This window comes from Sarcophilus harrisii, chromosome 1 (genome assembly GCF_902635505.1).
Source record: "Sarcophilus harrisii chromosome 1, mSarHar1.11, whole genome shotgun sequence".
NCBI classification, from domain to species: Eukaryota; Metazoa; Chordata; class Mammalia; order Dasyuromorphia; family Dasyuridae; genus Sarcophilus; species Sarcophilus harrisii.
Window position 1 is genome coordinate 102,444,023 of NC_045426.1, and position 23,343 is coordinate 102,467,365.

General features: G+C 32.6%; 1 protein-coding gene and 1 long non-coding RNA gene across 2 annotated transcripts in view; one reads left to right on the forward strand and one right to left on the reverse strand.

The window, feature by feature from the left end:
• Nucleotides 1-1,959, forward strand: part of LOC116422608 — a 100,601-nt gene extending 98,642 nt beyond the window's left edge. Inside the window, exon 2 of the long non-coding RNA XR_004233251.1 lies at nucleotides 1,550-1,959. This is a non-coding gene — a long non-coding RNA (uncharacterized LOC116422608). The remainder of the gene's footprint in view (nucleotides 1-1,549) is intronic.
• Nucleotides 1-23,343, reverse strand: part of ADAMTSL1 (ADAMTS like 1) — a 1,023,200-nt gene that overhangs the window by 448,667 nt on the left and 551,190 nt on the right. The window lies entirely within an intron of this gene.

Genomic DNA, 23,343 nt, shown 5'->3' on the forward strand with positions numbered 1-23,343 from the left:
CATTTAATTTCAAGGCATAGCATGATCAAAAAGTATTTTACCTCATTACTATATATTTCTATTAATCTTTTTGCATGAAACTATCTTTGGAAAATTCCATTCCTTTGCATTTGGTTCCATATGGAAAACATGCACTATTTTAGGAAACAAAAGATGGTATTCATAGAAAAGAACGATAAAGAGAACATTTATGTAAATGCTTCACTGGTAAGAGGATGATCGATTTCTTTGAAAAGCAGTTTGAAAGAAGAAAATTTTTAAAAAGATTCAATTTAGAAGAATGTATTAGTTGAATGGGAAATAGAAATTAGTCATCAAGGAAGAATTGTAAAAAAGAGGAAGAAGAATTAGATAGACATTAATACTTGTTTATGTTAATGAATATTATTCTGAAAGATTATAAAGAGGATTTCCACATCTAAGGAAAGAGTACTTGTATATAATGACACAATAAATTTTGCTAAATTAGAAATCTAATGTGGAGGCATTTTTAATATTTAACTGTCATTTTTAGTAAATATTTCATTTCTGTAGTACTTTTAGGATTTATATTGTGCTTTTACCATAACATCCAATAACTCAAGCCAACAAGCTTTTATTAAATATTTACTTGGTGTCAGGAGTTGTGCTAAAGCAATAAATATTTACCTTTGAGGAGTTCACAATCTAACCAGGGAAACAATAAACAAGCTACTAAATATAAATAAGAAACACACAAAATAATTTTCAGGGTAATCTTAAGAAAGTATTAGCCTTAAAAGGAACTAGCAAAGTCTTCTTGCACAAATAGGATTTCAACTAAGACTTGAAAGAAGTTGGGGAATTCATAAAACAGAGAAAATCATTCCAGATATTGGAGATAACTAAGGAAAAAGAATGGAAATTGCTTGGAGTTAAGAAATCAAATGCCTTGTGTGAGGAATAGCAATGAGGACAGTATCATTCAATTAAAGGATACATGGAGGTGAGAAAGATATAAAAAGACTGGAAAAGTGGGAAGTGGTCAGGTTTTAGATGGGCTTTAAAAAAACTGGCAGAAGAATTTATATGTTTTGAGCAGTAATAGGAAACCCATGGAATTGAATAAATAGGGCAATAATATGGTAAAATTTCAGATAGAGGAAGATCATTTTGATAGCTGAATAGAAGATGGAAATAGATTAAATATGATGAGTGTGAGAGAAAGTGAGACTCTAGATGAAACAGAATGGCAGATATTGATGTGCTCAATAATAATAGCAAGTAAAAAACGAGTGTGAGGTTTGGGAAGAAAAAATAATTAATATAATGAGTTCAATGAAATAGGTAGTGCAGAAATTATTTTACCAATAGGATACTGAAGCTGAGAGATTAAGCATGTATTTATTTGGGAGAAAAAACATTAATATAGAGAAAATAAATTACTTGGAAAAAATGAATTGCTGTTTGATTGAGTCTAAAGACTTTGATAGTATAAGTGCCCATAAGTAGCCCGATATATCTTTAATCAGAAAACTTCTCATTCCACTATCCTACACTATGAGTTAATACTTGTCCTTTATTTTTATAGATTCTCCATTCACAATATCATCTGAATATCAATTTTCATGAAAATGAAAATCTCTCTCATTTGCCCTTGCCTCAAAGGAAGCCACACTATCCCTGGGATTGCTCTGAAGATGCTAACCATAGCATATAAGTCAACAGTTCAAGTCCAAAATCCAGGAAGCATTCTTTACTGAAAGAAAAAAAAATAAGGCACCAAACCTCAAAACATTACCAATACAAAGTTTTTTGAAAAGCAAGCCAACTTTTATTAAGGGTACCTTCTATGCCATTCAAATACAGTTACAATCATATTTTCTTTCCAAACAACCACTACCTTGGAACTGGCAAAACAACCAGTTTTGTACAAAACTATGCTTGTAATTTATTGTTTATAAATTATTCATGTTATAATAAAGTAAACCAATGACACAGCACTCTTCTGAACAATGGAGCAACAAGCTCAAAATTTAATGAGTCTGCATTTGATATGCCAATTAGATGTCCTGTTAAAGATGATTAAATGGGATTCTGCTATCAGAACTCCCAGAAGTGAAAGTATACAAGCTCAAATGGACAAAAATGATTAAAAGAATAAAAAACCAAAATTATAAGGAATGATATGAGGTAACTAGGGAAGTGTTTAATTTTTAGAAAGTTACTTATTGTGTTTTTACTACATAGGCAGCTAGACTCCCAAACTCGGAGTCAAAAAGACCTCTATTAAAATCCTACCTCAAACATATATTTTACTGTGTGACTCTAAACAAGATATCCTCTCACTTAGCCTTATTTTCCTTATCCACAAAATGGGGATAATAATATCATGTAACTTACAGGTTTATTGTAACAGAATCAAATGAAATTTCACATATATATATATATATATATATATGGATATATATGTGTATATACTTTGATACACAAATGTGTATTACATATATACACATATACATATGCTTTGCAAATACTGAATGATTTATAAATGTACTTATAAATGATAGTTATACTGAAAGACTATATAGGGAAATGATCCTGTGTTCAAACAAGTTCATTACCAATAGAAATAAAGAAGTAAAATTTGAATAATTAGTTAAGAAGATGCTTAACAAGATGAATCCACAATTTTCTAGGACATTCTCTCGGTAAACCTGTTTAAATGACTTGAAATCCATGGACTATGTATATCTAATTCAAGAGACACCATATCATGATATTTTCTCCCACCAGAATAAGATGTTGAGTCAATAGAAATATTTATTGATAAAACAGTCAAGTATGCTTTGAAAGTTGATCATTTCATTTTCAGAATAAATTTGATTCTATTTAAGTTGCAAAATCTACCAATAATGTTAGAGATAGATATTTATATATTGCTTTAAGGTTTTTAATGTATTTCTCCTATATTATCTTTGTTAATCCTTACAACAAACCTGAGAACAAAGAATTACAATTATCATTATCCCCATTGGTCAGATGAGAAAGTTGCTGCTAACTTGTCCTTTTTTTTTTTTCTTTTTTCTTTGTTTTGGCTCTATTTTTATATTCCCAGCACTTAGTGCCTGACATAGGATAGATTCTTAATAAATTCTTGTTGTTTTTAATGTGCTGACCTGTGCATTACTACTATTAAATGTCTAAGGAATAGTTCAATTAAGCAAGTATTATATCCATAGCAGAACTGGGTGGAAGAAAATGATGAAAACTAATGTTATAATATTAGTTTTTGAAAATAATGTTTTGACTGTGAATTTACAACTGACAATTGAGTCTTGACACTATCTGGAGCAAGATTATGTCCTCTAGAATATATGTTTAGGATTTCAAAAATGGATAAACTTCATTACCTTTGGGGAAAAAAAAAAACTTCACCTGTATTGAAATTGTTGGGGGGGGACCCTCAATTGGAAGTTTTGTTTGAATAAGGCAATATAGAGCAAGGAGAATATTTGAGATACAGGCTAATATTTGAAAAGTACTAAGCACATAGGCTGACACATAGTAGGAACTTAATAAATACTTGTTTCTTTCCTTTCCTCTCTTTTCTTCTCATGATTCTGCAAAGTGCATCTTCCAAATAAATTAAATAACTTTTTGCTTTCCAGGAAAAAAAATGTCCTGAAAACAGAAGTTTCATTTGGTTTGTTGTTTTGAAGCAAACACTTCTGGAACATATATAAATGAAATAACCAAGTCCAAGAGTGAACCCTGAACCATGTCATGCAAAAACTGAAGCAACTGGGGAGTTGTGCTCCCCATCTCATGCCCCCAAGCAAAGGCTAACAGAAAACAGAGAGAGAGGAATAAAAAAGGTTTTGGGGTTGTTTGTTTATTTTTGGTTGTTTGAAAGTCTCTTGTTTAATGAAGGATTCTGTTTACAAAACTTGCCAGTGAGACTGAGTGCACCTAGATTTTTTTTCCCAATCACTGTTAGTAAATGTTGAGATTAAACAGTCTGCACACCTGTGTTCTACCTGAAATCTATCTTTTACTTTCAAGGTGTGACCACGGCCCAGTTCTGCTTGGGTTATATCAGCCTTTCACAGCTGAACATGAAAAAACTGGCCTTTTAGAAGTACCCAGCATAAGAATTGACATGCACAGCCTTGTATAAACTGTCCAAGCCTACATCCTCTCTACTCCTTTCATTATAAGGGAGGGGTTCTTTTGAACATGACTGCCTGACATAAATGCTCTGTCCAAACTTATTTTTTCTTCTGCTCTACAATGTTTCTCATTTGGAGTTAAAGTGAAAAATCTGATTGGAGAAGTGTGCTGAGGAAGGGCTTCTGGACTCTGCATAAAGAGTTTCATTTTCCCTCAGGGTGTTTTTATGGGAAAGAAAAACAAACAAACAAATTTGTCTGCTGTTTCTCAAATAAACGAACTATCCATTGTTTTTCATCCAATTGACTTTAAGCTATTTTTATTATGATTATCAAAGAATCACATTACTCTACCATAGTCTGAAGCCAAAGGCCAAATATACATTCCCATTATTTTCCCCATATATATTATATTCCGGCCAGATTAGGCTACTTTCTCTTGCTTGCACAGTTTATTTCATCCCCCAGCCCAAAGTCTCTGCTTAGAATGCCCTCTCTCTTCACATTCATCTTTTAGAACCCCAAACTTCCTGTAAAATTCAGCTAATATTCTACCTCCATTCCCTGAAAACTGTGCTTGTTAATGTTCCCCAACATTGTTGTTTGCATTTTCTATCCCCCTTACATGCACACACTATGTAATAACTAACATGTATGTAGCATTATAAAGTTTGCAGTACACTTTACATATATTACTTCATTTTATTGTCACATTAGTCCTGTAAGGTAGAGACTATTATTATCCCTGTTTTAAAGATGAGGAAACTGAGGCTGAAATTACTTTCATGACTGGAACAAGGTCATACAACTCATAAGTGCCTAAGGCTGGATCCAAATTCCAATTTTTTACAGTTCTAATACCTATCAAACAGAAGGTTAGGGGATGCTGAGATTTTTTGATTTTGAAGTCCCAAACATAGCCATGTGCCTTGGGTATAGTGCTCAATTAATACTTCTCAAATGGAAGGATCTATCTCATTGGGCTTCCAGCACAGATTTGCATGCTCAGGGAGTCTTATATCCCTCAAAAGTACCAAGGACAGTTGAGAACCACAGTTTCATCCAAATGTGGATTCAATTCTCAGAGTTCTAAAAAACAACTTGAAATGTGGGAGTCCTAGACCGAGAAGGTACAATATCTGTACTTCATCTGATTCAGATTTCTCACATTTTTGTTCTTTCCCTCATCACAGTATTCCTTGCACTCTAGATATCTGTGTATTTTATGTTCCCTTAGGAGTCTATAATTTTCTTTAGCTAGGGATGATCATTATAACAACAACAACAACAACAACCCTTTGTATTGCCACTCTATGTCACCAGTACATTGGATACAACAGGAGATTAAGAAATATTTGTTGAATAGAATTGGGCATATCCCAGACTGCCAGATTACAGGTAATTCTGGTCTACTTCTGCCCCAGAATTAACATGTGTTGAATTGAATTGAAAAGTCACTACTATGAATTTATTAAATAAAATTCATCTAAAATATTACCATTAAGTATAAAAGTTCCAGTTTTATCAGTTTTTTGGTACAAGTGTTAAAAACTTCATAGAGAGATATAGTAGGCATAATTTATAAATAAAATGTTCTAAGTAATATTTCTCAAAGTATGAGAAATACAGATAAAATGGGGAAATTTAATCATGCTTTGAGAACTAAATACCCCCAAGCAATATTTGACTCAGGAATAGAAAATATATTTTTCTTTCTCCCTCTCTCTCCCCTCCCCATTGTCTGTCTTTCTATGTATCTATCTCTCTCTGTGTCTCTCTGTCTTTTTCTACCTCTGTCTCTCTCTCACACGCTTTTTTTCCATCCTGCTGTCTCTTTGTGTCTGTGTCTATCTCCTATCTCTAGCTTTCTCTCCATGTCTGTCTGTCTGTCTCTCTCTGTCTCTCTGTTTCTCCAGCAGAAAAAGCAAAACTTCTAAATTCACTGGAAATTCAGTTCAACAAATACCAATTAAAACCTATTGAAATCTAGGCATTCTGCTAGACAGGTGTTGGTAATATAAAGATAAAAAAAATACAATCTTTGTCCTTAAGGAACTTGCCTTTAAATATAGTGCTAAAAAGGGTCTGCAAAAAAGAAAAGAAAAGAGAAGAAATAAAAAAGGAAAAATCATGAAAAGGAAGAAAAGAGAAGAAAAAAGAAAAGAAAAAAAAAGAACGTTTCCTGGAACTAGAATGTCAACGAGGTAAAGTAAAACTCACAGCTGAATAAAGAGCTCTTTTTCCCCTGTTAGATGGAGACAAATTTAGCCTACCTTCCTGCATATGCAAGCCTTTCTATTTCTTTTCCATGACATAATGCAGAAAGGCTGAAATTTTGTTCAAACACCTGGAAAATGCTTGAGGAGAAAGCAAGATGAGAAGAAGAGGAAGCTCTCTGACAAATCAGTTCTGGAAAAATACAGTATTTACGAAGTTGGTAAATTGAGCTTGTGTGTGGAATACAGAAAGCATTAGGTAAAGAGCCAGAGTTTCCAAATTTCTTTGTGAATTACCCCCTCTGGAACAACACTGATCATCTTACAGGTTATGAAAAAAAATCCATAGTTTTATATCCTAGAATGGGAAGTTTTCCTTTCCTTTCCTTTTCTTTCTTTCTTTCTTTTTTTTTTTTTTTTAAAGCTGATTGTGTTCTATCTAATCATGTAATTCAAAGAATGCTTTCTTCTCTGCTATACCTACCACTTTAGCTCACACAAATGTAGGCTTCTTAATAGCTTTCCAGCTTGAATCACTTACATAAAAGCAATTAAGGGGTTATATGCTTAATTTAATTCACAAAGACTATATCTAATCTATTCAAGACCTACATTTATTTTTTTTTTCTAAAAAAACAAAAGGGAGCAGAGCAAAACATCTTGATGTTTTAAAACAGAATAGAGAAACTATTTGTAGAAGTTTATGTACCTAATGTGATATTGGATTAAGGCTCTCTCAAGATATTTTTTCCAATGGTCTTTCCATCTTTTTCAGTCAAAATTTTCATTTTTCATAGTCTTCTTCCTCTCTACATATATTCTGTTCTTTAATAAGTAATCTTTTCATTTCTACCCTTTCTACCTTAGGTAGGGTTTGGGCATTTTCAAAGATACTCAAGAGGGTAGAAAAAGCAGAATTCATAACAAAGTGAATTATGGAAATATAGAATGAATGGAGAAAAGAATGAAGTATGTCACAAGGGAATAATTATGTAGGAAGTGGAATCATAGTTCTAATATTCTGATTGTAATAATGTACCTAGAAAAAAATGAGAATAAGAAATTTTAAGAAGAGGAAGGCAACAAAAGATGTTAGAAAAAATGTGGGGCAAATGTTTTGTGGACTTGTAAGTAACAAAGATGTTTATTATGCTTAAACACGTTTAATATTATTTAAAATTTTCTATGCTTTTTTTTTTTTAAATAACCCTTATTTCCAAATATGTCTTATTGTTGCCCTTCCCAAAAGAAACCCATTGTAAAAGGAGAGGTTGGAGATGGGGCAGGCTAACCAGTTGAGGAAAACTGACAAACAACTGTTTGATAATATATACCTCTTCAAAGAAGGACAACGTATTTTCTTTTTTATTCTTAGAGGTAGTATAGTTCAGTAGATAAAAAACTAAACTCAAAGACCTGCCTCTGATATAAAATAATCTGTGAAGGTTCCTCAACCTCTTAGCACTTTAGGCAACTCTCTAAGACTATAAATTCCTCTAAAAGTCTGGTCTTTCATAGATACAGGAAATTCTCTTTATCAATGAAATAACAGATCTTGTCTATGCTTAGACATATATTTAAATGAAGAAAGGTTAAAATTTGAAAACTTAGTCAAGGGGTTCTTTTATTATCCTTGATTCCAAAGCAGGAGGACATAATTATGGTAATTTTCTATCAATATTTTATCCATGATGCTATGTGACTGTGAATCATATAGAACAATAAAGTCCCCCCTCCAATTAAACATTTCTAATAACCCTTAAGTAATGGAGTGAACTATGGGTATCGGTAAGTTGCTACATATTCACAGAAATTTCAAATGAGAAAGGAATGGTTTTTCTAGTGCCTAATTTTATCTTCCCTGCATATGTACATGTCATATCTCTAAAATTAATTAGTGAAAACTAAACCACAAAACAAAGCAACAACATCAAAATGGCCTTACCAGGATGCATGTATTTAAGTAATATATTTCCTCCTCTGCTAATATGGACAGTCTATATTTTTGTAGTTATTCATCCATTTCACTTAGATTACTAGATTTACTGGCATACAGTTGGATAAAATAACTCCTGATTATTGTTCTAATTTCCTCTTCATTGGTTAAAAGTTCACCCTTTTCATTTTGGATCCTAACAATTTGATTTTCTTCTTTCCTTTTTATAATCAAATTAATTAAAGGTTTATATATTTTGTTAGTTTTTTCATTAAACCAACTCTTAGTTTTGTTTATTAGATCTTATTTTCAATTTTATTAATCTCCTCTTTTATTTTCAGAATTTTAAATTTGGTATTTAATTGGGGGAGTTAATTTGTTCTTTTTCTAACTTTTTTTTAGCTGCATGCCCAATTAATTCATTGAGCTTCTTGTTCTTTATTTTATGCAATGTAAGCATCTAGAGATTAAAAAAAACAAAACAAAAAAACAAGAAAAAAAACTTCCTCTAAGAACTGCTTTGGCTGCATCTCATAAAATTTAGTATGTTGTCTCATTATTGTTGTTCTCTTGTATGAAATTATCAATCGTATCCATTATTTGTTGTTTTACCCTCTCATTCTTTAGGATTAGATTATTTAGTTTTCAATTAATAGTTGTCTATTTTCCCTGGCCCTTTACTACAGGTAATTTTTATTATATCATAATCCAAAAAGATATTTTTACTATTTATGCCTTTCTTCATTTGATTTTGAAAATTTTATGTCCTGATATATGGTCAATTTTTGTGCAGGTTTCATGTACCACTGAGAAAAAAGTTTATTCCTTTATGTCTCTATTCAATTTTCTCCAAAGGTCTATCATACCTAACTTTTCTAAAATTCTATTTACTTCTTTAACTCCTTTCTTATTTATTTTGTGGTTCAATTCATTTAGTTCTGATTGAGCAAAGTTGAGATCTCCTACTAGAAGAGTTTTACTGTTTATTTCTTCTTGCTGCTCTCAATTTTTCCTTTAGGAACTTGGTACGTTTATGTTTGGTATTGATGTTACTTCATTATTTGTGGTACCCTTAAGCAAGATGTAGTTTCCTTCCTTATCTCTTTTAATTAGATCTATTTTTGCTGTTGCTTTATCTGAGATCAGGATTGCAACCCCTGTTTTTTTTTTTTTTTTCTAACTTTATCTGAAGCACAAGAGATTCTGCTCCAGTCTTTTACCTTTACTCCGTATTACTCTTGTTTTAAATGTGTTTCTTGTAAACAACATATTGTCCGAGTCTGGCTTTTAATCCAGTCTGTTATCTGCTACCATTTTATGAGAGAGTTCATCCCATTTATATTCATAGATAAAATAACTATATTTCCTGCCATCTTATTTTCTCTAAGTTGTATTTTTCCCTTTTCCCTTTTCCAACTTACCAATGTTTTGCTTCTGACCATCATCTCCCTCAATCTGCCCTCTCTTTTACAGTCCCTCCCCCTTTCTTCTCTCTACTTCTGTTCTCTCCTCTACTTTTTCCTTTCCTTTCTCCTTTCTCTTCTTACTTCCCTAAGGATGGGGCAAGTTTCTGTATTAAACTAAATATGTCTGATATTCTCTCTTTGAGTCAAATCCTATGAAATTAACATTCACACAATGCTCATCCCACTCTTTTCTTTTCTTCAACTGTAATAGGTCTTTTTTGCTTCTTCTTATGATATAATTTACTCACTTTGCCTCCCCTTCCATCTTCTTTCAATACAACCCCATTTCCACCCATAGCTTCTTTTTTATATCATTACAGTAAAGTTAAATTATACCTATATCCTCTAAATGTAGTCCTAACAAATATAAAGTTCTCAAGAGTTAAACATGTCATCTTCCCATATAAATATGTAAACATTTTAACCTTTAAACACATTGGTTTTTTTTCTGCTCTTTTTATGTTTCTCTTGAGTTTTGTATTTGAGGATCAAATTTTCTGTTCAGTTCTGGGCTTTTCATAAAAATAAATGAAAATCCCTCTTTCATTGAATGTCCATCTTTCTCCCTGAAAGATAATGCTTAATTTTACTGGATAGTTGATTCTTGGTTTCAATACAAGTTCCTTTGCCCTCTAGAATATCAAAATCTTGGCTCTTCCATCCTTTAAAGTAGAATCTTCTAGGTCTTGGGTGATCTTAATTGTGGGTACTCAATGTTTGAAGTGTTTCTTTCTGTGCTTGCAACATTTTCTCCTTGATCTTATAAATCTGGAATTTAGCTACAATATCCCTTGAAGTTTTCATTATTGTAACTCAGGAAGTTATTGGTGGATTCTTTCAATGCCTCTTTTACCTTCTGGTTGTAGGATATCAAGGAAGTTTTCCTTGATGATCTCTTAAAATATGTTTTTCAAAGCATCTTAAATATGATAGACGAAATCTATAACCCGTACCTCACAGTCAAAGCCATGGGCCATCAATGATACTGAAGCTATGAGTACACTGACTACTCTTTTATCATTGTGGTTTTCAGGGAGTCCCAATAATTCTTAGATTATAGTTTCAGGATCTATTTTCCAGATCAGTTGTTTTTCCAATGAGGTATTTTACAATGTCTTCTATTTTTTAATTTTTTGATTTTATTGACTGATTCTTAATGTCTCCTTGAGGCATTTGCTTCCATTTATTCATTTGTAATCTTAGTGAATTATTTTCTTCAGTTAGCTTTTTTAATCTCCTTTTCTATTTGGCCCATTGAGCTTTTAGATGAGTTGTTTTCTTTTTTTTCATTTCAAAAATCTATTTTTCAAGGAGTTGACTTTATTTTTCCATTTCACTAAATTTGTGTTTTTCTTCAGATAATTTCTGTGTTTCCATTTCCTTTCCCCATTTGTTTTCTAACTCTCTTTTAAGATCCTTTTTTAATTCTTCCAAGAGAGCTTTGTGAGATGGAAACCAATTTATATCATACTTTGAGACTTCATGTGGAGATGTTTTGCTTTTAGTGCCTAGAGTTTGAAGTTTGTTCTTTTCTATCTCCATAAAAGCTATCTGTGGTCAGAACTCTTTTTGATTTTTTGCTTATTTTTAAAGGTTGAGGTCTGCTCTTAGGCAAAGCAGAGACTATCCCAAGCTTCTTCTACAGGCAACAGTGGCTTTATGCTGCCCTGGGGTTGGTACTGCTGGCTTCCTTCCTGTGCTGAGTGGGCATGACCAAGTTCTGTATTATGCTGGGGTTTAGGAGCTCACTATTTGCCTTTTGTACTTTTGTTGGCTGTCTCATACTTAACCTGGCTTCTGAACCAGGACAGAGTAGCCAATTTTTGACAAAAAGCCTGCTAGTAGATTTCCTTGTCATGCAGATGTCACTCTGCCCTGGGTCCCTGCACTACACCTGCACTTGACTGCTTCCCCTATGCCCAATTAGAACAGCCATTTTATGAAGTTCTTCCAAAATATTTTCTGCTGGAAATTTGTTACATTCCAGTTATTTGTGGGTTCTGACATTCCAAAACACTTTCAGAGGTTTGATCTGGTGTTGATCTGAGGGGAACCAGGAAAAACTCAAATAAAGACCTGTCTAATCTCTGCGACTTGGTCTCTGCCCCCTCATTTATTATAAATAGTGGAAAACTGGTAGTTAGATTGATTGTCAATCAGCCAGTTAACAATTCAATTTATTCTTCCTTACTAGAGTGTAATTGCAAAAACTCAACACTTTTCTGTTTGTTTTAAATCCCTTTTATAACACAACAAAGTACACTGCATATTGTTAAGGATTCAAAGATGTTCTAGAATCACAAAACCTTATGGATATAAGAAACCTCAAAAATCATGTCTAAACAAAACTCCTAGGATATTACTGATGGTAAGACATCAGGTTTCTGCTTGAATACTCACAGGAAGCAATGAACCTTTATATTACAAAACTGAACATTTCACTTTTATAATCAAATAGTTGGAAATTTTTCCTTTACAATGAATCCAGTTATTCTACAATATCTATCTCTTTTTTCTCCAATTCTGTTCTATAGCATTAAGAGCAAAGCAGAATAATTAATTCCTATTCCCCATTGTATCTTTTCAAATACAGAAAGGTATTTCTCACATACCCCCATGTCTTCACTTCTTCAGACCAAGACCAAGTTAGTTTCTTAACTTTCCATGTTGTTTACTCCATGAGGACTTATTTATTAAAAGTTATAAAAGAAATGCATATATAGAAAAGGGAATGGACCATATCCCAAGAAGTCACTAGTGACTGCATTTTCTATAGTTTTAGTGAGATTCTCCTTATGCACATTGTTCTTAAGGAAAGACAAATAAGATAGTGATCTGGTCACCATATGAGAAGTAGAGCAGAAATTTAAAGATCCCTTCTACATAGCATGGCAAATTCATCAGTTATGCTTTATTCTTCTGCTCAATTCTGATGCTTCACTTGGTTTTCAATAATATTCACAAAATTAAAAAAATAACCAAAGATAACCTCCTTTATGTTAGGAAGGGAAGGAGAGAGAGGAAGAGAAAGAAATGAATTTATCAAGCATTTACTATATACTTCAAATATATATATTGTATATATCTTGTATTATAAATTAGTTTGCATAGTTTTTCTCATTTTTCCTCTCATTAGAATATGAGCTCCTTGATAGCAAAAATTAGGATTTTGCTTTCTTGGTGCTTAGAAAATAGAAAGCACTAAATAATAAATGTTTGTTAATGATAATTATGATAGTGGTGATTATGATGCTGCCAAACATTAGAGTCCATTAAATAAAATTAGGGCTGATGATAAAATAAAAATAAAAAAAATTAGCCTCTGTCTTCAGGGATCTTACATTCTAATGAAAGAAGACAACCTACAAATAAGATTTAGTAAGCTAGAAGTAGGGCACTCAAACAGTAAGATTCCAAGAAAGTGGAGAAAGTGATTAGGTGACTGATTTGCCAACTAGAAAAGGTGAAATCACACTTCTCAGCAGCTTTAAGGAACAAGCAGAGAAAAAGCATGGTCACAAATTGCATAAAATGAGACTTCATAGATGGTTTATAATTTGCCCAAATGGGAAGAATAGGAACACCAATAAGATCATTAACCAATATAATATTTTCTAGTAGTCTTCTCCACCTAGTCATCCAATTTTATTTCTTTCAAACATCATGTTGAAAGCAAATGGCATATCAATAGCTACATCACATCATGAGTGAAAAAAATTAGACATATAACCACAAATATTTCTTTAATATTTTATTTGTCCCCAATTATATGAAAATAATTTTTCACACTTTTATTAAAATTTTGAGTTCCAAATTCTCCCCCTTCCTTCCTCTCCACTTCCCTTTATTAAGAAGGCAAACAATTTGATGTTATATATGTGTAGTCATGGAATTATATTTCCATATTAATCATGTTGTGAAAGAAAAGATAGACAAAATTCAAAATTTACATGTTGAGTTCAGAAAAAAAAGATGATGAGATACACTGAAGTGGAAGAGGAAGACCATGAAATTTGATGTAAGAAAATTTAGTTTTATATTCAGATTCTGTGGATAACTCAAAGAAAGATACTTTCCCTTTTACAACCTGGGTTTTCTCACAAAAAAAGATGAAATCTACAGTTCTTTCATACTTAAAATTCTAGAATCTAATGAAAATGTTTTGGCCATGCAAAAATCATCATAGTTAATACAGAGATATTGAAGTTTTATTTCCCAGTTTCAATGCATAATTCTTCTTGCTCATCAATTTCCATTTGGTCTAAGTCAAGAACTTTGGCTCATCCTATTCATTTCTAAAGACAATATCTTGTGATTTGTATAGTGTTAATAAAGCTTATCCTCTCTGCCCTCTCAAAACAAACAGAAAATATTTCACTCTACTTGCTAAAAGTCACCGTTTAACAATACTCATCTTACGAGTTTTTTTTCATAAAAATATGGTTTGAGAGAACTTCTTCAGTGAGGGATATGATTTCTTCAAAGTGGAAGTTTATGGCAGCAACATTTCACAATTCAGCAAAAGTTGAAGTGTTTTCTCAGAGAAGAGGAAAAAAAAAAAACTTTATTTTCCCTCTAACTCTGCCCAATTCAAAAAAAAAAACAAAAAAACAACCTAATATGATTTTGCTCAAGGTTTCCTGAAATAAGAGTCATCTTTGGATAGAGAACATTTGAAAGTTTTCAGCAAAGAACCACATATTAAAAGTAACAAATAAAGATATGAATGATTCAAAAATGGATTTCACTGGGAACCACTTTCATCAGCATGTGGACTATAGTTGTTTACGTCTTTTTATCCTATGATTTTGTGTACTATCATTTTTTTGGGGTGTTGGTATCTTATCCCCCTAGAAGACTGCTTGATCTTTTAGGGAAGGGATTACATTGCACTCAAACTTTCTTTTCTGTTACTCTAGCCCGGTGCTCTCAATATAGAGCCAATACTTAGTACATTTTTCTTATGTTCATATTTGCATAAACTTTACAATATAGTTCAAATTTCATTTTTAAGTGATTTGTCAGTAGATAAGGTAGTTCTTTAGCCCACAGAAATTCAATGAAGTTTTATTTTATTACTACAGAAACTACTAAAGAAATCATAAAACTAAGGGAACTTAAAAGGTACAAAAATTTCCAGGTATAAAGAGGAGTAAAACTTACAGTAAAAACATTGCCTGCTGCATCTCTACATAAGTTTGTGTTAAAAGAAAGGATGCCTGTCTTCTCTTTTCTGACTCAATCATTCAGTGATAATCTAGATTTAGTTCTACAGAAAGGGGCCATTCTCTGAAAGTTCCACTCAGTTTTTTTTTTTCTTTTATATTCCTCCACAGTAGTCCCTGAGATACATCTACATCATGGTAATTTCCAAAACTTGACTGGTTTTGATACCCTGGAGTCTCTGAGCTGGTTTTTCATTGATTCTTAAAAACAATCTAGAATTTATGTATATCAAATGAGTAGACCAGGATGAATGTGGGCACTACAGATATATGCCACATAATGCTTGCTTAATATTGTTTAGCAATCATAAAATTAAAATTCATATTGAATTTTAAGATTTATCCAGAATAACAGAATATTAAGAACTGGAAATGATTTCACCATCTAATGAAACTCATACCATTAAGAATCCTTTCTCAATTATCTACAATAAGTTTAGTCATTTAGCATTTCCTAGAAGACTTTTAGTTTAAGAGAACTTATTATCTTCCAAGGCAGCCTATTCCAAATTTGAGTAGCTCTTATTGTTAGGAAATATTTCCTTCAATTGAGCTGAAATCTGCTTTTTTACAAAATTCTAAATATTGCATCTATTTCTATTTTCTGGATACAAATTTAAAAAGCATAATAATTCTCCCACATGGCTAATATGCCCTCTTTTACAAGTAAGAACCCCAGCTCAAGAATAGACAGCAAAAGAATTGGACAGGTAGGTGATACACTGGATAGATTCCTGAACTTGGAATCAGGAAAACTTATTTTCATGCATTCAAATCTGACCTCACACTTTTATTACCTGTGTGACCCTGAACAAGTCAATTCACCCTGTTTGCCTCAATTCCTTATATGCAAAATGAGTTGTAGAAGGAAAGAGAAAGCTATTTCAATATCTTTGCCAAGAAAATCCCAAATGGGATTATAAAGAGTCAGAGATGATTTAAAAACAATTGAACAACAAGAAGTCTAGTTTCTTTGACTACTTTTCTTAAAAACAAAACTTATTTAATATTTTATTTGTCTCCAAATTACATGTGAAAACAATTTTTAACATTTTTATTAAAATTTTGAGCTCCAAATTCTCTCCCTTCCTTCATCTCCACTTCCCTTTATTAAGAAGACAATTTGATGTTATACATGTGTAGTTATAGAATGATATTTCCATATTAGTCATTTGTGAAAAAAAAAAGATAGACAAAAGCAAACTCAAGAAAAATAAAAAAGTAAAAAAAAAGTATATTTCATTCTGTAGTAAGACATCAGTTTTTGTCTGGGGATAATAGTTTTTTTCATCATAAATTCTTTAGAGTTGTCAGATCATTGTATTGCTGAAAATAGCTAAAACCATTCACAGCTGATCATCTTTCAATATTGCTGTTACTTTGTATACAGTACATTTCACTTTATATCAGTTCGTGTAAATCTTTCAAGATTTTTCTGAGATCATCATGGTTTATCATTTCTTATAGCACAATGATATTCTATCATAGCATAAACCACAATTTGTTTACTCATTCCCAATTGATGTGCATTTTTTCAAATTATAATTCTTTGCTGCCAGAAAAAAGCTGCTATAATTATTTTTATATATATAGGCCCTTTCCCTTTTTTAAATCTCTTTTTGGATAGAGTAATGCTATCACTAGGTCTAAGGATACGTGTGGTTTTATAGCCCTTTGGGCTTAGTTTCAGATTGCTCTACAGAATGGTTAAATCAGTTTACAACTCCACCAACAATTCATTAATGACTCATTCTTCCTACATCCCAGCCAACATTTATAATTTTCCTTTTCTGTTCTATTACCCAATCTAACAGATATGAGATAGAAACTTAGAATTGTTTTAATTTGCATTTCTTCAGACATTAGTGAATTAGAACACTTATTCATGTGGCTATAAAACAGCTTTGATTACTTCATCTGAAAACTTCATTTCTTTTGATCATTTATCAATTGGAAAATGGTTCTTATTTTTATAAATTTGACTCCATTCTCTATATGCTTGAGAGCTGAGGCCTCTATCAGAAAATTTGCTTCAATTTTTTTTCCCACAGTTACATTTAACTATATTTTCCTCCATACTATTCCCTATTCTGTTTATTCTAGTCTCTCTCATTTCACCCTGTCGCTCCTCAAAAGTACTTTGTGTCTGATTGTCTTCTCCCCCAATTTGCCTCCCTTCTTTCACCTCCCCCTTATCTTATTCTGTTCCCCTCCCACTTTCTTATAGGTAAGGTAGATTTATATATCTAATTGAGAGTGTGTATATAATACCCTCTTTGAACAATTCTCATGAGACTCAACTTCTCTGCATGTTCGCATTCTTCCCCTCTATTGTAAAAGCTTTTTCTAGACTCTTTGAGATAATTGAGATAATTAATCCCATTCTGTTTTTCCCTTTACCTTCCTCTCAGTGCATTCCTCCCTCATCCCTTATTTTTATTTTATTTTTACATATCATTACTTCATATTCAACTCATGCCTATTCCCTATGTCTACATATACTCCTTCTAATTGCCTAATAATGAAAAAATTCTTATTAAGTTACAAGTATCATTTCTTATGATTTCTTTTTCATGCTTCTCTTGAGTCTTGTATTTGAAAGTCATTTTTTTAAAATTCAGGTCTGTTGTTTTTATCAAGAATGCTTAGAAGTCCTTTATTTCATTAAATATCCCTTTCCCCTCCTTCCTGTAAAGAATTATATTTAGTTTTTCTGGGTCCATGGTTCTTGATTGTAATCATGGCTCCTTTGCACTCTGGAATATCATATTACAGACATGCTGATCCTTTTAAGGAGAAGCTTCTAAATCCTATGCTTTTCTGACTGTGGCTCCATTACACTTGAATTATTTCTGGCTGCTTGCAATATTTTCTCCTTGAGCTGGGAGTTCTAGAATTTGGCTATAATATTCCTTGGAGTTTTCTTTTTGAGATCTCTTTCAAGAGGTTATTGGTGGATTATTTCAATTTCTATTTTACCCTCTGGCTATAAAATATAGGGCAATTTTTCTTGAAAATTTCTTGAAAAATTGTCAGCTCTTTTTTTTTATATTAGCTCTCAGGTAGTCCAATAACTTTTAAATTATTGCTCCTGTATCTATTTTATAAGTCAGTTATTTTGTAATGTGTATTTCACATTGTCTTCTATTTTTTTTATTCTTTTAGTTTTTTTATGGACTACTGATTTCTCATAAAGTCTTTAGGTTCCATTGATTCTAATTTTTAAGGAATTATTTTCTTCAGTGAATTTCTGAAACTTTTTTTTTGCCAGTTCTGCTTTTGAGGACATTTTCTTCAATGGCTTTTTGAACTTCTTGTCTGTTTTTTTTTAAGATGCTATTTTCTTCACCTGCTTATTTGATGTTTCCTTTACTAAACTATTGATTCTTTATTGTGACACGGAAGCCACTTGACAATGCCTGCTGGAGATCCAACCTAGAATAGATCTCCTCTTATGAGAGGATGATACAAGGAGATTGAGAGGCAATTGCTATTCTCTGACCTCTCTGACTGAGAGGCCGTTGAGTGTCTGACCTCTCCTCTTCCCTCTGCCTCCAATTTATCTCATTTCCAGTCCGCAACACCTGTATCAGCAAAGGCTGACCTGCAATTCCTTCAGATGTTATGATCCACAATTGTGGAGGCTCTCAGAGAATTGACGTACACCTTAACAATTCTTTTTACACAATTTTCTTGCATCACTTTTATTTTTCTTCCCAAATTTTCTCCTGTCTCTCTTATGTGATTTCCAAAATTTCAATTTCTTCCATGACTTCAAACCAATTCATATTTTTCTTTGAGGCTTTGAATGTAAAAGCTTTGACTTTGTTATCTCTTTTTAGTAAATATTTTGATCTTTGAAATCATAGTAAATTTTTTGGTTAGAATTTTTTTTCTGTTTGTTGTTGTTGTTGTTGTTGTTGTTGTTGTTCATTTTCCAGACTATTTCTTATACTAAAGTGGGGCTCTGCTTTTTAATGAAGGAATTTTGTGCAGGTATTTTCAAAGATACTTCTAGGGGCCTGTAGGTTTTCAGTTCTTTCAAGGTGATATGATCTAAAGAATGGTGTGTTTACCTCATGACCTGTGCTTTGGTCTTTGATTGATCACAAGCACTATTTCTGCCGTGGAATTGTGAAAACCCCCTTATTGTCTGTGAGCTCAGAACTCCAGAAATTGCCACTGCTAATTTAGGAGCGCCCAAGGCTTGCTCCTGGTTTTCTGGGTCTGTGCTGCATTGGTCCATGCTGTATAATGCACTATTATCATTTTTCCTGCTGCTCTTCTAAATTGCATATAACTGGAAAGTTATTTTTTCCCTGGCCTTCTTTTGATTCTGCCTTTCTATGAATCATCTTATGACATTGTTTAAAGGTTTTTGGAAGTGTTTTGGGGAGAGTGAAGCAAGTCATTGCTTTCTCTGTCATCTTATCCCTGCCTCCAACTACTCATCTTTTGTCATGATTTTGAGCTCCTTCATTATCTAGAGGCCTACCTTAGCTATCTTAGATACCTTGAAGATAACCTCTAGATGTGACAAATAGAAAAATAACATTTCTCATTTTGGGGGAAGTTAAGCCACTCTCTCAAACTGGAAGCTTGAGCTAGCTTCATTGGTAACTGGAGAGTGAGTGGGCAATATATTACTGCTCCTCTTTCCTGCTACTTCTTATTATGTGTGTAGGAATCACATATGACTAATGTTCCAGGAAATGTCACAACAGAGCACTGTGAATCATCACCATCTTTGTGAGTCCCTAGACATTATTCAGTTAATGTCTATGTGTGACCTCCTTTATTAGAATTTAAGCTCATTTGAAGTCAAAGATTTTTCCATTTTGTATTTGTACCTTTAGTGATACATAATGCCAGGCATATACAATAATTGATTAATAATTTTTTTTTACTTATCCACTGTCTCAGTGACTCATTCATTCATTCAATCAACAAGTATGCATCCTGATTACTTTCTAGATTATCATGTTCTCCCTGAACTTTGGTTGCCAGAACCTAGAATAGTAGTTCCAATGTGCTGACAAGGAAAACTATAGAAAAGTTATCATTTCCTGTCTTTAGAACATTATGATAATGCTTGAGATGACACTAGATTTTTGGTGTACATACATATATAATATATAATAATATAATCCTCATATATAACACATTAATGTATATTATATTACACACATACACATATAATATAATATTTTATAGAGTACTTTAAAGGGTACAAAACAGTTTTCATCCTTTACCTCATTTGATTCTAACAGTTACCCTCTGAATTAGGAAGATGAAATAAAGGGTGAGAGAGGTTAAAGAGAGACTCAACATTATACAACTATTAAGTATCTGAGGTAGAATTTTAATTCAGAACTTCTTGACTTTAAGACTATCACCTGATCCTCTATGCTACTTTCACTATCTATCTATATGATGCCCATTTATTTACATGTGAGTCTTGTTTATAAAACTGTCAATTCCCCAAGGCTCAATTTGAAAGGGATTCTCGCCATATCTAGCAACAAGAATTTCTGAGCATTTCTCCTTCAAGAGTGGAAACACACAATAATCAAAAGTATAGCACTCCATAGGGAAGCTTCCAAGGAGCAAATAATTCATGTCCTGACTCATCACTAGTATCGTGGAAAATACTACAAAAGCAAGAAGTGTAGTACCAGTGAATGGCTGGCCAAGATAAGATGTACAATTTTAACTCATTCATCTTTAATAAAATCTAGAGAAAGAAATGAGTTACAAAATAACCAGGTCATTCCTTTACTTGTCTTTACATTGAAGAGGGAAGAAACAGAAACTCATCCCTATTAGAAAAGTTACTGTCCTCATATCATCATGTCATTCTTCCTCTGACTCATCTTTCAATTCTTTTTTTTTTTTTTTTTTGACCATCTGCTTCCTGATGTACTAGCACTTGTTGATTTTAGAGAAACTATGGATCACCATTTCTTTCTCAAACTCAAATGACCACTCCTTAGGTATACATGATTTCTGATAGTGAATATTACATATGTGGACCATCAGGTAAATATTCTTTCCACTTTTTTCCATGTCAAAACTCTCAGTTCTAGAATGGCTGGCCAAGATAAGAAGGACTATTTTAACTTGTTCATCTTTAATAAAATCTGGAGAAGATCATGTACTCATTTTACTTAGGTTATGACACATAATCTCTTCAGCATCAGAACAGAAATAAATTATATTCTTGAATCTTCAAACTTTAGTTAGATTTCTAACAGAAAGATAACAGAAAGTTGTTATTCTAATAGGATTCATTTCCAAATAATGTAGAGGTGGGAGACATTACAGACAGTTTTTCATTTTGCAAACAAAGAAACTAAGGGAGAGAGAAAGATACAGACAGAAAGAAAGAGGAGGTGGGGGAGAGAAAAACAGAGAGACAAGAGAGAGAAAATGGGGGACGAGGGAGAAAAGGAGAGGAGAAGAAAAATTTTTCAGTGTTAAACAAGGAGTGAGCAAGAGAGTAGCAATTAGAAGCCAGTACCCATGACTCCAAATTCAATACTTTTCTACTATATTATTCAATAATATTTAATTAAGTTAATTGAATTAAATACTTAATTGAATTCCATTGGATTTTGGATCTGGAGATGGTATACTGGCCACTTTTAAGGTGACTTAGAGGTCACATTTTTCCTTAATTAAGAAATATTTTCTAAACCTATATCATTAAGGATGGCAGTAGGGAAATCTAAAACTGTTTCTGATCTATGACTTAACTTTTAGCTGGGTTTGGATCATGGTTATGATTAAGACAATCCATGATCCTTTAAATGTCAGTGTCCTGAAATTTTATTTTTATATATTACAGGCTTACACAAAACCATCCACCAAAAAAGGCCAAAAATCCCATTTTCATAGAATCAGAAACATGGGAAATAGGGAGCATATGGTTCATGACCAGAACTTTTCTGTGACTGGCATAATTGGTAGCATGTTTTACATGACTGGAATGCAGTTTAGTAGAGAACAGACCACTCAGGGAATATATAAAAGGAACCTCTGGTCCCTTGTAAGCTCCAATACCCTAATGAACTTATGATCTCATTGAAATAGGTACTCCCTTCAGTGATGCAGGTTGCAACTCATCTGTGACTGCCAGTCCTATTTGACATTTGGCAATGTGATTACTTATATCCAATCCCCAAATATGCCAGAGGCCTTCCTCCTTGATATTCATTAGTTGACATTTCTTATACTTTCTAACCCCTTGTGCCTCTTTTTTGTGTTTAGAAAAGAGATATGCATATGTGCACAAAATAGTCACTCAGTAAATATTTGTTGATCCTGTGGTGAGAGAAAAATGGGAACAGAATTGACATATACATAAAGACATTTAACTACTGCTATTGTTTTTTGAGAAGATTGTAGGGGAGAGATTCATCTAGTAAAGGATGAGACAGGAATTAAACTTTCCAAATACTGTTCAACTGGAGGAAACTAGTTAAATGATTTATAACTTTGAGGAAATACAGAATACTGTGGAGAAGAAGACAACAAAGAAAATGAAGAGCATGAATTTAATGAAGATATTAAAAAATAAATGTTAAGGAACAGATGGGATGGGAAGGAGGAGTTTGAAGTGACAAAGAAATCATATGGAAACAATACTCAGGATGCTAAAAATAACAGAAGTATCTCCACACATAAGATAGGAAATGTAGGAGGGAGGCCAAACAGCTGACTAAAAAGAGAACTGATTAATGAGCTGAGAGGCAAAGGAAATGCCCCCAGATGAGTGAAACTGTACCAGATATGCAGGAAATGTACAGAAATATCCATTTTCTAACATGGCATCTTGCACATTTTTGTGATTTGATTACTGTACAGAACTCCAGGTAAATACCCTCTCTTCAACTATTTGGGTTACAGGATCATTAGTAATGTGAAGGCTTAGAAAGTCATTGGGGGTATTAAGAAAACTGATCTGTGCAGGGCTTTAAGGCTATAGAGGCAAGATTTGAATCTGGATATTTCTTGCTCTAAAGTTAGTCCTCTATCCATTATCCCAAGCTGTCTTCATGCAAGAGGGAGAGTATATATGTGTGTGTGTGTGTATATATACATGTATATGCAAGTATATCATGTATATCAATTGTGCATATGAATACGTACACATTTATATCTAGGTATATATTAACATATTTTACTACAATATATTTATATATAGTTATATAATCTAAAGGTAATCTATTCTATGCATGGAAACACTTGGTTTTAAAAACTAATTCTTCTTCAAAGGAGAGTTTTGAGATCAATTTCCAGACACTATATTCTGCTGTCAGTGGGTTGGGAATTTGGAATAAACAGTTGATTCAGAAAATCAAAAAAAAC